Source organism: Mirounga leonina, unplaced genomic scaffold, assembly GCF_011800145.1.
Source record: "Mirounga leonina isolate KUSES-001 unplaced genomic scaffold, KU_Mleo_1.0 Mir_115, whole genome shotgun sequence".
Classification (NCBI taxonomy): Eukaryota; Metazoa; Chordata; class Mammalia; order Carnivora; family Phocidae; genus Mirounga; species Mirounga leonina.
Genome location: NW_023270268.1, coordinates 29,897,981 through 29,910,452, shown reverse-complemented (window position 1 = coordinate 29,910,452; position 12,472 = coordinate 29,897,981). Strand labels below are relative to the sequence as shown.

Below are 12,472 nucleotides of genomic sequence, written 5' to 3'. Positions count from 1 at the left end.
TCAACAAAACAAAGAGGCAACCCACAGAATGGGAGAAGATATTTGCAAATGACACTACAGATAAAGGACTGGTATCCAAGATCTATAAAGAACTTCTCAAACTCAACACCCAAAAAACAAATAATCAAGTCAAAAAATGGACAGAAGACATGAACAGACACTTCTCTGAAGAAGACATACAAATGGCTAACAGACACATGAAAAAATGTTCATCATCATTAGCCATCAAGGAAATTAAAATCAAAACCACATTGAGATACCACCTTATACCAGTCAGAATGGCAAAAATGGACAAGGCAAGAAACAACAAATGTTGGAGAGGTTGTGGAAAAAGAGGAACCCTCTTACACTGTTGGTGGGAATGCAAGTTGGTACGGCCACTTCGGAAAACAGTGTGGAGGTGCCTCAAAAAATTAAAAATAGATCTACCGTATGACCCAGCAATTGCACTACTGGGTATTTACCCCAAAGACACAGATGTAGTGAAAAGAAGGGCCATATGCACCCCAATGTTCATAGCAGCAATGTCCACAAATAGCCAAACTGTGGAAAGAGTCGAGATGCCTTTCAACAGACAAATGGATAAAGATGTGGTCCATATATACAATGGAATATTACTCAGCCATCAGAAGGGATGAATATCCAACTTTTACATCAACATGGACGGGACTGGACGAGATTATGCTAAACGAAATAAGTCAAGCAGAGAAAGTCAATTATCATATGGTTTCACTTATTTGTGGAACATAAGGAATAGCGTGGAGGACATTAGGAGAAGGAAGCGGAAAATGAAGGGGGGGAAATCGGAGGGGGAGACGAACCATGAGAGATTATGGACTCTGAGAAACAAACTGAAGGTTTTATAGGGGAGGGTGATGGGGGGTGGGGGGATGGGTATTAAGGAGGGCATGTGCTGCATGGAGCACTGGATGTTATACAAAAACAATGAATCATGGAACACTATATCAAAAACTAATGATGTACTATATGGTAACTAACATAATAAAATAAAAATTTTTTTAAAGTACATAAGTACAAACAAGTAAGAAAAAATACTAACCTCTGTACTACGAGACAAGTAATATATAGATGGGTTAATGACAAACTTATAAAATCATCATAAATAAATATATTTGAGCAAAGAAAAAGAAAGTGATAATGACAGAATTTTAAAGATTGCAAGAGAAAAAAAAGACAATAACATACTAAGGAAAGCCCATAAGGCCATTAGCTGATTTTCAGCAGAAATTTGCAGGACGGAAGAAAGTGCCATGATGTTTTCAAAGTGCTGAAATGGACATTTCTGCAGCCAAGAACACTCTATCCAGCAAAACTATCATTAGAATAGAAAGAGAGATAGTTTCCCAGACAAACAAAAATTAAAGGAATTCATAACCACTAAATGAGCCCTACAAGAAATGTTAAGGAGGACTCTGAGTAGAAAGCAAAAATTGTAAGTAACAGTAAGAAAAGTAGGAAGCACAAAAGCAAAAAAATTAAGTATACCTATAAAAATCAGTCAAGAGGAGCACGAAATAAATGATGTAAAATATGATAACAAGTATCAAAATGTGGAGAGGAGTAAAGAATGAGTTCAAAATTAAGTGACCATCAGCTTAATATAGACTGCTATATGCAGAAGATGTTATATATAAACCTAATGGTAACCACAAATCAAAAAACAGTAATAGATATGCAAAAAATAAAGAGTAAGGAATACAAATAGATCACTAAAAAACCCCAGCAAATCATGAAAGAGAAAAAGAAGGATCAGAGAAAAACTACAAAAACCACAAGTAACAAAATGGTAACAAATACAGGGAGCGCCTGAGTGGCTCAGATGGTTAAGTGTCTGCCTTCGGCTCAGTCATGATCCCAGGGTCCCGGGATCAAGCCCCATGTCAGACTCCCTGCTCAGCAGGGAGTTTGCTTCTCCCTCTGCTCCTGCTCTCTCGCTCACTCTCTCTATCTCAAATAAATACAAAAATCTTAAAAAAATCTTTAAAAAAAAGTCAAGTAACAATACTTAGACAAAATAAACTTTAAAACAAAGTCTGTAAAAGAAACAAAGAAGGACATAATAATATAGTAATAAATAATAATAAAGGGGACAACCCAACAAGAAGATAAAACAACTGTAAATACTTATACACCCAACTTGAGAGCACCCAAATACATAATACCGTTAATAACAAATATAATAATAGTCAGAACTTTAATACACCACTTACATTGATGGACAGATGATCCAAACAGATCAACAAGGAAACAGTGGTTTTGAATGACATACCAGACCAGATGGGTTTAACAGATATGTTCAGAACATTCCATCCTAAAACAGCAGTATACACATTCTTTTCAAGTGCACATGGAACATTCTCCAGAATAGATCACATATTAGGCTATTTCGTTACAAAACAAGCCTCAACAAATTCAAAAAGATCAAAACTGTACCATGTGTCTTTTCTCACCAAAATGCCATGAAACTAGAAATCAACCACAAGAAAAAAATCTGGAAAGATCATAAATACATGGAGGTTAAATAACATGCAGTTGAACAATGAATGAATCAACCAAGAAATCAAAGAAGAACTAAATGCAAACAAATGAAAATGAAAACAACAGTCCAAAACCTCTGAGATACAGCAAAAGTTGTTTTAAGAGGGAAGTTTATAGTGGGGCGCCTGGGTGGCTCAGTCGTTAAGCGTCTGCCTTCGGCTCAGGTCATGATCCCAGGGTCCTGGGATCGAGCCCCGCATCAGGCTCCCTGCTCAGTGGGAAGCCTACTTCTCCCTCTCCCACTCCCCCTGCTTGTGTTCCCTCTCTTGCTGTCTCTCTCTGTCAAATAAATAAATGAAATCTTTAAGAAAAAAGTGAAAATAAACTATTCAGACTACATCAAAATAAAAAGATACTGCACAGTGCACACATTCAATGACACTAAAAAGCGACCTATTCAATGGGAGAACTTATTTGCAAATGACATATCTGATAAAGGGCTAGTATCCAAAATATACAGAAAACTTATCAAACTCAACACCCAAAAAACAAATAACCCAGTTAAAAAATGGGCAGAAGACATGAATAGATACTTTTCCAAAGAAGACATCCAGATGGCTAACAGACACATGAAAAGACACTCAACAACACTCATCAGGGAAATGCAAATCAAAACTATAACGGGAAAAAAAAAAAAAACTGTATGAGATTTCACCTCACACCTGTCAGATTAATATAAATAAAATAAAAAATAAAAATAAAAAACACAAGAAAAAACAAGTGTTGACAAGGATGTGGAGAAAAAAGAACCCTCGTGCACCGTTGGTGGGAATGCAAACTGGGTGCAGCCATGTGAAAAACAGTATGGAGGTTCTTCAAAAAGTTAAAAACAGAACTACCCTACAATCCAGTAATCACAGTACTTTACAATAGCCAAATTATGGAAGCAGCCAAAGTGTCCATAGATAGATGAATGAATAAGGAAAATGTGGGGTGTGTGTGTGTGTATGAAAAATAAGTTAAAGGCATCCAAACTGATAAGAAAAAGTAACTGTTGCTATTTGCAGATGACATATGACACACAGAAAACCCTAAAGACTCCACCAAAAAGCTATTAGAACTAATAAATGAATTTAGTAAAGTTGCAGGACATAAAAATCAATATGCAAAGATCAGTTGTATTTTTATACACTATCAGGTCAATAAAGAACTACCAGAGAAATTAAGGAAACAATTCCATTTACAACTGCATCAAAAGAATGAAATATCTAGGAATAAATTTAACCAAGGAGACAAAAGACCTGTGTATTGAAAACTAGAAGACACCGTGAAAGAAACTGAAGATGACACAAATAAACGGAAAGATATTCTGTGCTCATGGATTGGGAGAATTAACATTGTTAAGGCCAGAATTAACATTGTTAAATGTTAAAACTAAAGCAATCTACAGATTCAATGCAATCCCTGTCAAAATCCCAATGACATTTTTCACAGAAATAGAACAAACAATCCTAAAATTTGTGTAGAAACACAAGAACCCTGCATGGCCAAAGCAATCTTTAAAAAATTTTTCTTTTGTTTGTGTATAGTTGACACACAAGGTTACATTAGTTTCAAGTATGCAACATAGTGATTCAGCTTCTCTATATGTTCTGGTCAGCTCACAAGTGTAGCCGCCATCCGCCATCCGAGGCTGCGCACTGTGCAATGCGTTTACAGTATCACGGAGTATCCTCCATATGCTGTGCTTTAGTCCTGTGACTTACTATGTAGTTGGAAGCCTGTATCTCTCATGCTCCCTCTCCCATTGCGTTCATGCCTTCTCCCCTCTTTCCCCTGGCAACCGTTCAGTTTGTTTGCTGTATTGATAGCTTCTGCTTTTTGTTTTCTTTTTTAGATTCCACATATGAGTGAAATCATATGGCATTTGTCTTTCTCTGACTTATTTTGCTTAGCATAATACCCTCTAGGTCCATCCATGTTGTCACAAATAGCAAAATCACATCCTTTTGTGGCTATATAATATTTCAGTGTGTGTGTGTGTGTGTGTATACACCACATCTTCTTTATCCATTCATCTATTAATGGAGACTTGGGCTGCTTTCATATCTTGGCTATTGTAAATAATACTGCAATAAACATATGGGGTACATATATCTTCTTGAATTAGTGTTTTCGTTTCTTTGGGTAAGTATGCAATAGTCGAATTATTGGGTATTTCTGAAAGATTTTTAAGTAATCCCTACACCCAGCATGGAGCTCAGACTCACAAGCCTGAGATCAAGAGTAACATGCCTACTGGGATGCCTGGGTGGCTCAGTCGTTAAGCGTCTGCCTTCGGCTCAGGTCATGATCCCAGGGTCCTGGGATGGAGTCCCACATCGGGCTCCTTGCTCAGTGAGGAGCCTGCTTCTCCCTCTCCCTCTGCTGCTCCCCCTGCTTATGCTCTCTCTGACAAATAAATAAAAATCTTAAAAAAAAAAAAAAGAGTAACATGCCTACTGACTGAGCCAGCCAGGCACCTCTGGATAAGATATTTCTATTTTTAATTTTTTAAGGAACCTCCATACTGTTTTCCATAATGACTGTAACAATTTACATTCCCAACAGTGCACAAGGGTTCCTTTTGCTCACATCTTTGCCAACAATTGTTATTTCTTTTCTTTTTGATACTATTCTGACATGCATGAGGTGCTATCCCCTTGTGGTTTTGATTTGCACTTCCTTGATGATTAGTGATGTTGAACATCTTTTCATGTGTCTATTGGCCATCTGTAGGTCTTCTTTGAAGAACTGTGTAATCAAATGTCTACTTGATTACTACAGCTTTGTAGCACATCTTAAAATCTGGATTTGTGATGCTTCCAGCTTTGTTCTTCTTTCTCAAGATTGCTTAGCCAAAGAAGAAACAAAAAAGAACAAAGCTGGAAGCATCACCCTTTCCATGCTCCAACTTTATTACAAAGCTCTAACAAACAGTATAGTGTCGGCATAAAAACAGATACACAGATCAATGGAACAGAACAGAGTCCAGAAATAAATCCATGCATATACGGTCAATTAATTTATGACAGAGGAGGCAAGAATATACAATGGGGAAAGTACAGCCTCTTCGATAAATGGTGTTACGAAAATTGGGCAGCCACGGGCAAAAGAATGAAACTGGACCACTATCTTATACCACACACAAAAATTAACTGAAAATGACTTAAAGACTTGAATATAAGATCTGAAACCATAAAACTCCTAGAAGAAAACATAGGCAGTAAGTATCTTGACACTGGTCTTGGTGAGGGGTTTTTGGACTTAACACAGAAAGCAAAAATAAACAAGTGGGACTACATCAGACAAAAAGCTTCTGTACAGCAAAGGCACCACCAACAAAACAAAAGGAAAAGGCAACCGAAGAAAGGGAGAAGATATTTGTAAAGCATGTATTTTTCCCCAACTCTATTTATCAGTTCTTATTCTTACTGTGCTGACAGCTGGCGTCATTAATACTTCAACAAAACCACTTAAAATTAGCCAACTATCTAAGATAGTTACATGTACAAAATCTATACAAATTAAAGCCATTTAAAAAGTAATAGATACCATAATTTGTGCTTGGCCATAACTTCTGCATTCAGCAATGATTGTAAAATTAAAACCTTCGAGGGGTACCTGGCTGGGTCATCGGTTACACGTCTGCCTTCAGCTCAGGTCATGATCCCAGGGTCCTGGGTTCGAGCCCCACATTGTTGTTGGGCTTCCTGCTCTGAGGGAGTCTGCTTCTTCCTCTCCCTCTGCCCCACCACCCCCACCCCCGATCCTGTGTACGTGTGCACATGCGCTCTCTCCTAAATAAAAATCTTTAAAGAAAATTAAAACCTTAGCAAAACTGTATACCATGTGCTTTGAGTGATTTATATCCTAGAAAACAAAGGCTGTTTCACTGTTACACATGTAGTGTCTCTGGTGGGTTGAGGAGAGAAACACCATGATACTTTTACACTTGTCTCTTATTGACTGTTGTGCATGCTGTGGGGCTCTGAGGTAGGTCTGGCGAAGCTCCATGAGACAAGGCTGAAGACTTTCCAAGGTATATGCAGTCTTTTGAACTAAAAGTCCAGGCCAGCTTTGTCCTGTCGCTGTGTAGAGCACCAGATGAGAGGCCGGTCCCGCCATGACTGACAGCACAGACTTTAGGTATGCGGCAGCGTCTATCAAACTTGATTCTCCCCAAAACATTGCTCAACTTTCAATTTTGCAGTTGGCTGGTGCAGAAAGTATTGGGTAAGAAGCAGATTTGCTGTTGGTGCAGCTAGGTCAAAAGCGAGCACTTTCAAAACTAGCGTCCCATTCTCGCGACTTGTTTCTTGGTCTGGGTATCTTCAGTCATGCACAGGAACTCTGCTGTTTCTGGGGGCTGTATTTCTTCAAACGTTGAGGCTAACAGCATAGCATCAGTGCCCACGAGCTCTCAACACAGACATTGAGAAAAGGAACCAATCAATGTAGTGCTCAGACAAATGCAGGGTCTCATTCTGTATTTTATAGTCTTCTCTACATCGGCTGACCAGTCCACAAGGACAGCCCTTATACTCTTAGTGATGTCTGGCTGTTTCTTCATGTGGCCTACTGCAGGCTTACATTTAACCTCTGTTTCCCTAAGTATGTGCGAACATCCTCCTGGTAGTCTGGGACTTCATTGGCACTCATTGGCTTTTCATCTTCTAATACAATTGATATGTCCATAGTGGGTGGTGACTCAAAACTACCATCCACTGGATAGTGAAGAGGTACCAGTGGTTCTCTTGGTCCAGGTAAAGTAATAGCTGAATTAAAAGCCCAAACATTTTCATGTTCTGTTTTTTAGATTCAGCTGACCTCTTTTGAGTCTTTTTCCTTCTGCTTCATCCACATGAATGGTAAATATAGGCTGTTTATGGTTTGCTTTCCAGGGAGGAACAGTGACATGCTCATTGTTTATAGGAGGATCCTTACAAGGTGCAACCCATCATGTCTTGGGCTTTTGCTGCAGTGCTGGAATGTGTGGGTTCCTGGCCTTTAGTACTGCCAGCCTGGGGTGGGGGGTATTGCCGGGTGGGGGCCGCCTTCTCAGGGTTGAGGTGGGGCTTTTGTTTGTTTTGTTTTGTTTTGTTTTAGAGAGACAGAGAGCAGCAGGGGAGGGGCAGAGGGAGAGGGAGAATCTTAAGCAGGCTCCATGCCCAGCACAGAGCCCAATGCAGGGCTCAACCTCATGACCCTAAGATCATGACCTGAGCCGAAATCAAGAGTCGGAGGCTTAACTGACTGAGCCACCCCGGTGCCCTGGGGTTGAAGCTTCCTGGTCATCCTGGAGCCCCGTATGCCGGCCTCAGGTCCGGACTCAGAGCTGCCCATCATCAGTGCTCCCAGGGTCGTGGCGGAATCAGCCTGTGGCCCCAAGCAGCATGCACTCTGTCCCGCTGAGCCCAGCAGGAAATGTTCCAGCCATAGCCACTGCTGTGGCCCAGGCCAGCCTGCCCACTGGGGATCACACAGTTCTGAGGAGGTTGTACAAGGTGTAGGCAGGAACTGCCAGGTGTGGAGGGTTAGAGTTGCCCCCTGTAAATCATATATCTGAGAAGGGGTTAATATCCAAAATACATAAAAACTCATACAACTCAATAGCAAAAAGAATCAATCCAATTAAAAAACAGGCAGAGGATGAATAGACATTTTCCCCAAAGAAGGCATAGAGATGGCCCACAGGTATGTGAAAAGGTGCTCAACATCACTAACCATCAAAGAAACAAAAATCAAAAACCACAAGGAGGTATCACTTAACCTCTGTCAGAAAGTCTATTATCAAAAAGACAAGAAATAACAAGTGTTGACAAGCAGGTGGGGGAAAAAGGAACCTTCCTGCACTGTCGGTGGGAATATAAATTGTTATAGCCATTATGGAAAACAGTGTGGAGGGTCCTCAAAAAATTAAAAATAGAACTACCTTATGATCCAGCAATTCCACTTCTGGGTATTTATCCAGAGGAAATAAAAACAGTAGCTTGAAAAGATATCTGCATCCCCATGTTCACTGCAGCATTATTTACAATAAGCAACCTAAGTAAAAGTCCATCCATGGACGAAAGGATAAAGACACTGATGTATACACACACCCAAACACCCACACCCACACTGCAAAGGAAAATTATTCACCCATATAAAAAGAAGGAAATTTTACCACTTGTAACATGGATGGACCTTGAGGGCATTATGCTAAGTGAAATAAGTCTGATAGAGAAAGACAAATACCAGATGATCTCACTTACGTGTGAAATCTAAAACAAACGAAAAAAAAAATTAAAAAACCAAACTCAAAGATACAGACAACAGATAGGTGGTGACCAGCAGTAAGGGGTGGGGTAGGAGAAATGAGTGAAGGGGGTCGAAAGGTATAAACTTCCAGCTTTAAGCTGGAAGTAGGTCCTGGGGATGTAATGTACAGCATGGTGACTGTAGTCATTACTTCCGTATTGAATATTTGAAAGTTGCTAAGAGAATAAATCTTAAAAGTCCTCATCACAAGAAAAAAATTTTTGTAACTATGTTGACAACAGACATTAACTAAACATATTGTAGTGATCATTTTGCAATATATACAAATATCAAATCATTATGTTGTACACCTGAAACTAATATGTTATATGTCAATTATACCTCAATATAAACAAAAACAAACAACACAGGCTACCACTGAGTCCAAGTTTTGGTGACCAACCAAATAAGCTGTTAGTCTTAAGAGCTAATACTTTAAATCCAGAATCTCTAGTAAGTGCACCCCTATCAATGAATTCAGCTCCATCTAATGTTACATTCTGTTCTCCTGGCTTTAACCCTTCAAATACACTCCCACACTTACTCCCTAGACTTCGTCAGGAAAAGCTCGTTCCTTTTCTTCACTCTAGCTATGATGTAGTGGTAACAAAGAAGTTCTTGAGAATTAGCATGTCTTTGCAAGGCAATCTGTCTCAAAGTGAGGAATCTCAGGATTTTCAAGAAAAGGTTCGCTTTCTCAGCTAGCACAGGAGGGCAAACCATGTCCACTGGCAAGGAAAGCTCAGAGATATCTGAAGGGTTTTTTTTGTTTGTTTGTTTGTTTTTTTAAGTTCTATTAAATCCAGTTTAGTTTTTTAAAGTAAGCTCTATGCCCAACGTGAGGTTCTAACTCATGACCCTGAGATCAAGAGTCGCATACTCTACTGACTGAGCTAGCCAGGCATCCTGAGACTTGAAGTTTTAAGACTCTGATTGGTCTGAGTCCAACCAGATGTTGTCATTCCAAGTTTCATGCACCATCTTTCCCATTCAATATCCTAAATGTCACACGAGACACTTAATGAGGTTGTGAATTCAACTGATGTTGTAATTCTGCATTCTGTACAATTTCATTTGGTTTCAGGAACATCAATCAGTCCTCCAGCTACATGAAATGATTCCAGTAGGTCTGGTCTGGAGGCTCTCTGGTCCTTGGACTGTGACTTGAGCTGAGAGTTTAAGGACCCGAGCTTGCCATTTATTCTCAGAGGCACTCCAGTGGGTGCAGAGGCAGCCCCTCCTGGGTCCTCGCAGACATCATTACTGCTGTAAAGGTCAAGTGCAGCCCAAGTCTCAGGGGCTCCCAAGGCACTTGCCTCATCACCAGCAGAGGTAGTAGCTGGATCATAATGCCATTGCAGGTCAGGGATTAGGAGCATCCCATTCCCACGGGCAGGGAGCTAGCTCATCGTTTCACTTGAATCCAAAGGCACTAGCAAACCAATCCCCAAAGCCAAACTTGGAACGTTTTTTTCCCCTGAGACCGTTCCTGGTACCATTTTATCAGCCAGGAAACAAACCAGTAAATGTAACAGGGAAAATGTAATATAAAGAATTACGAAAAAAAAAAAAAAAAGAATTACGAACTAGTAAAAAGCCTGGTTAACTACTAGAGGGGTGAAAGGGTATGTAGGGGTACAGCAGCAGCAACCCCAGGCAGCAGACTCCGCCGCTGCGGCTGAGGGAACGTAGAAACTTAAAGCTGGGGTCCTGCTCAAACGTGAGGCTCAAACCCGTGAGCGGAGAACGTGCTCGCCTCCGCAGCACCCAGCCTGACCTTGGCAGAGAAGCTTGGAGGGCGGGAGTCGTAGCTGAGCCACGAGGGCTGCTGAGGTGCACGCGGTGGGCCCCGTACCGTGATCTGCGAGGCGCCCTGCAGACGGGAAGAGAGGCCTTCACCCTGGCGGACTCTACAGTGTTGCTCCAGCGCCCTCTGTTGGCAGAGCCAGTTGGCGAAGGAGGGATGCGCACAGGGTCCAGAGCCCCTGAATCACAACACGGGGCAAAGAAGGGCAGCTTTGCAAGCTAGAGGCAACACATTAAAGACGGGCACACGACCCACAGGAAATCTAGGAAAGCAACCCCGCTAAATCCAGACTGTGGAAAATTCTACAAGCCAGATGAGCAGGTTTCTTCAATAACTGAACGGTAAGAATAAAGTGGGGAAATTCTGGGAGGCCTAGAAAACTGAATGCAACAGGTCATCCTTGCCTGGATTCGGTTTCAAACCAACCAACTGTAAAGCACCATGCGAAATGAGAGAATGTGAACACCCACTGGATATTTGATATTAAGAAAACGTTAGGTTTTTAGGTGTGGTCATGGTATTACAGTTAGGAGCCTTTATCCCTAGGTGAAATATTTATGGATGAAACAGGTCTGGGTTTAGCTTTAAAAAGTAATCCAGGGAGGGGCGCCTGGGTGGCTCAGTTGGTTAAGCGACTTCCTTCGGCTCAGGTCATGATCCTGGAGTCCCGGGATCGAGTCCTGCATCGGGCTCCCTGCTCGGCGGGGAGTCTGCTTCTCCCTCTAACCCTTCCCCCTCTTGCGCTCTCTCTCTAATAAATAAATTAAAAAAAAAATCTTTAAAAAAAAAAAGTAATCCAGGGAATGGGGAGGGTGTTCATAAATGAAAGGAGAGTGGCTGAAAATTGATAATCATGGAAGGTGGGTTATGGTGTCAATGGCATCTATTACACTATTCTCTGTACCCATGTATTTGAAATTTTTCATTATAAAACATCTTTTTTTTTTAAGATTTTATTTATTCATCTGAGACACAGAGATACAGATACAGAGAGAGAGCATGAACAGGGAGACAGGCAGAGGGAGAGGGAGAAGCAGGCTCCTCGCTGAGCCAGGAGCCCGATGTGGGGCTCGATCCCAGGACCCTGGGATCATGACCTGAGCTGAAGGCAGATGCTTAACCGACTGAGCCACTCAGGCGCCCCTCATTATAAAACATCCTAAGAAAAATCAAATCCCATCCCCAGCAATTAAATACAGGATCGTACAACTCACCTCCACACCGGGAAGTCTGTATGTTGCTGCCCTGAGGGGCAGGCAGTGGAGCAGCCAGGCTCTAGGGCGGCACCCATGCTGACCTTGGGATGGGAATACGGCAGAAGGCGTTTTCAAGTCAAACCAGAAGAAACATTTCTTTCCCACCTCGCTTCTCCAGCCTTAAATCCAGCTGGAGGAGTGGAAGCAGAGCCTCATGGTTAAGAACGTGCTGGAGCCAAAACACCTGGGGCGGAATCCTGGCTCCTTCATTACTAGCCATGAGATTTAGGCAAGCTACTTCACCTCTAAGAACCTATTTTCTCATCTTGAAGGGACTGCCAGGGATTAAATGAGCACCACTAGTTCCTGTTTAGAAGCATGCCTGGCTCACGGTTAAATACTATATGAGTACTTTAAAAAAAATTTTTATTTATTTATTTGTTTGTTTAGAACATGAGCAGAGGGAGGGGAGGAAGGAGGGAGAGAGAGAATCCCATGCAGATTCCACGCTGAGCATGGAGCCCAACTCAGGGCTCAATCCCATGACCCTGAGATCATGACCTGAACTGAAATCAAGAGTCAGGTGCTTAACCGACTGAGCCACCCAGGCGCCCCACTGTATGAATGC

The 12,472-nt window shown here is 41.4% G+C and overlaps 1 pseudogene; it reads right to left on the bottom strand.

The window, feature by feature from the left end:
* Positions 1-6,375: 6,375 nt before the first annotated feature.
* Positions 6,376-9,564, bottom strand: LOC117999333 (annotated as a pseudogene).
* Between the last annotated feature and the right edge of the window lie 2,908 nt (positions 9,565-12,472).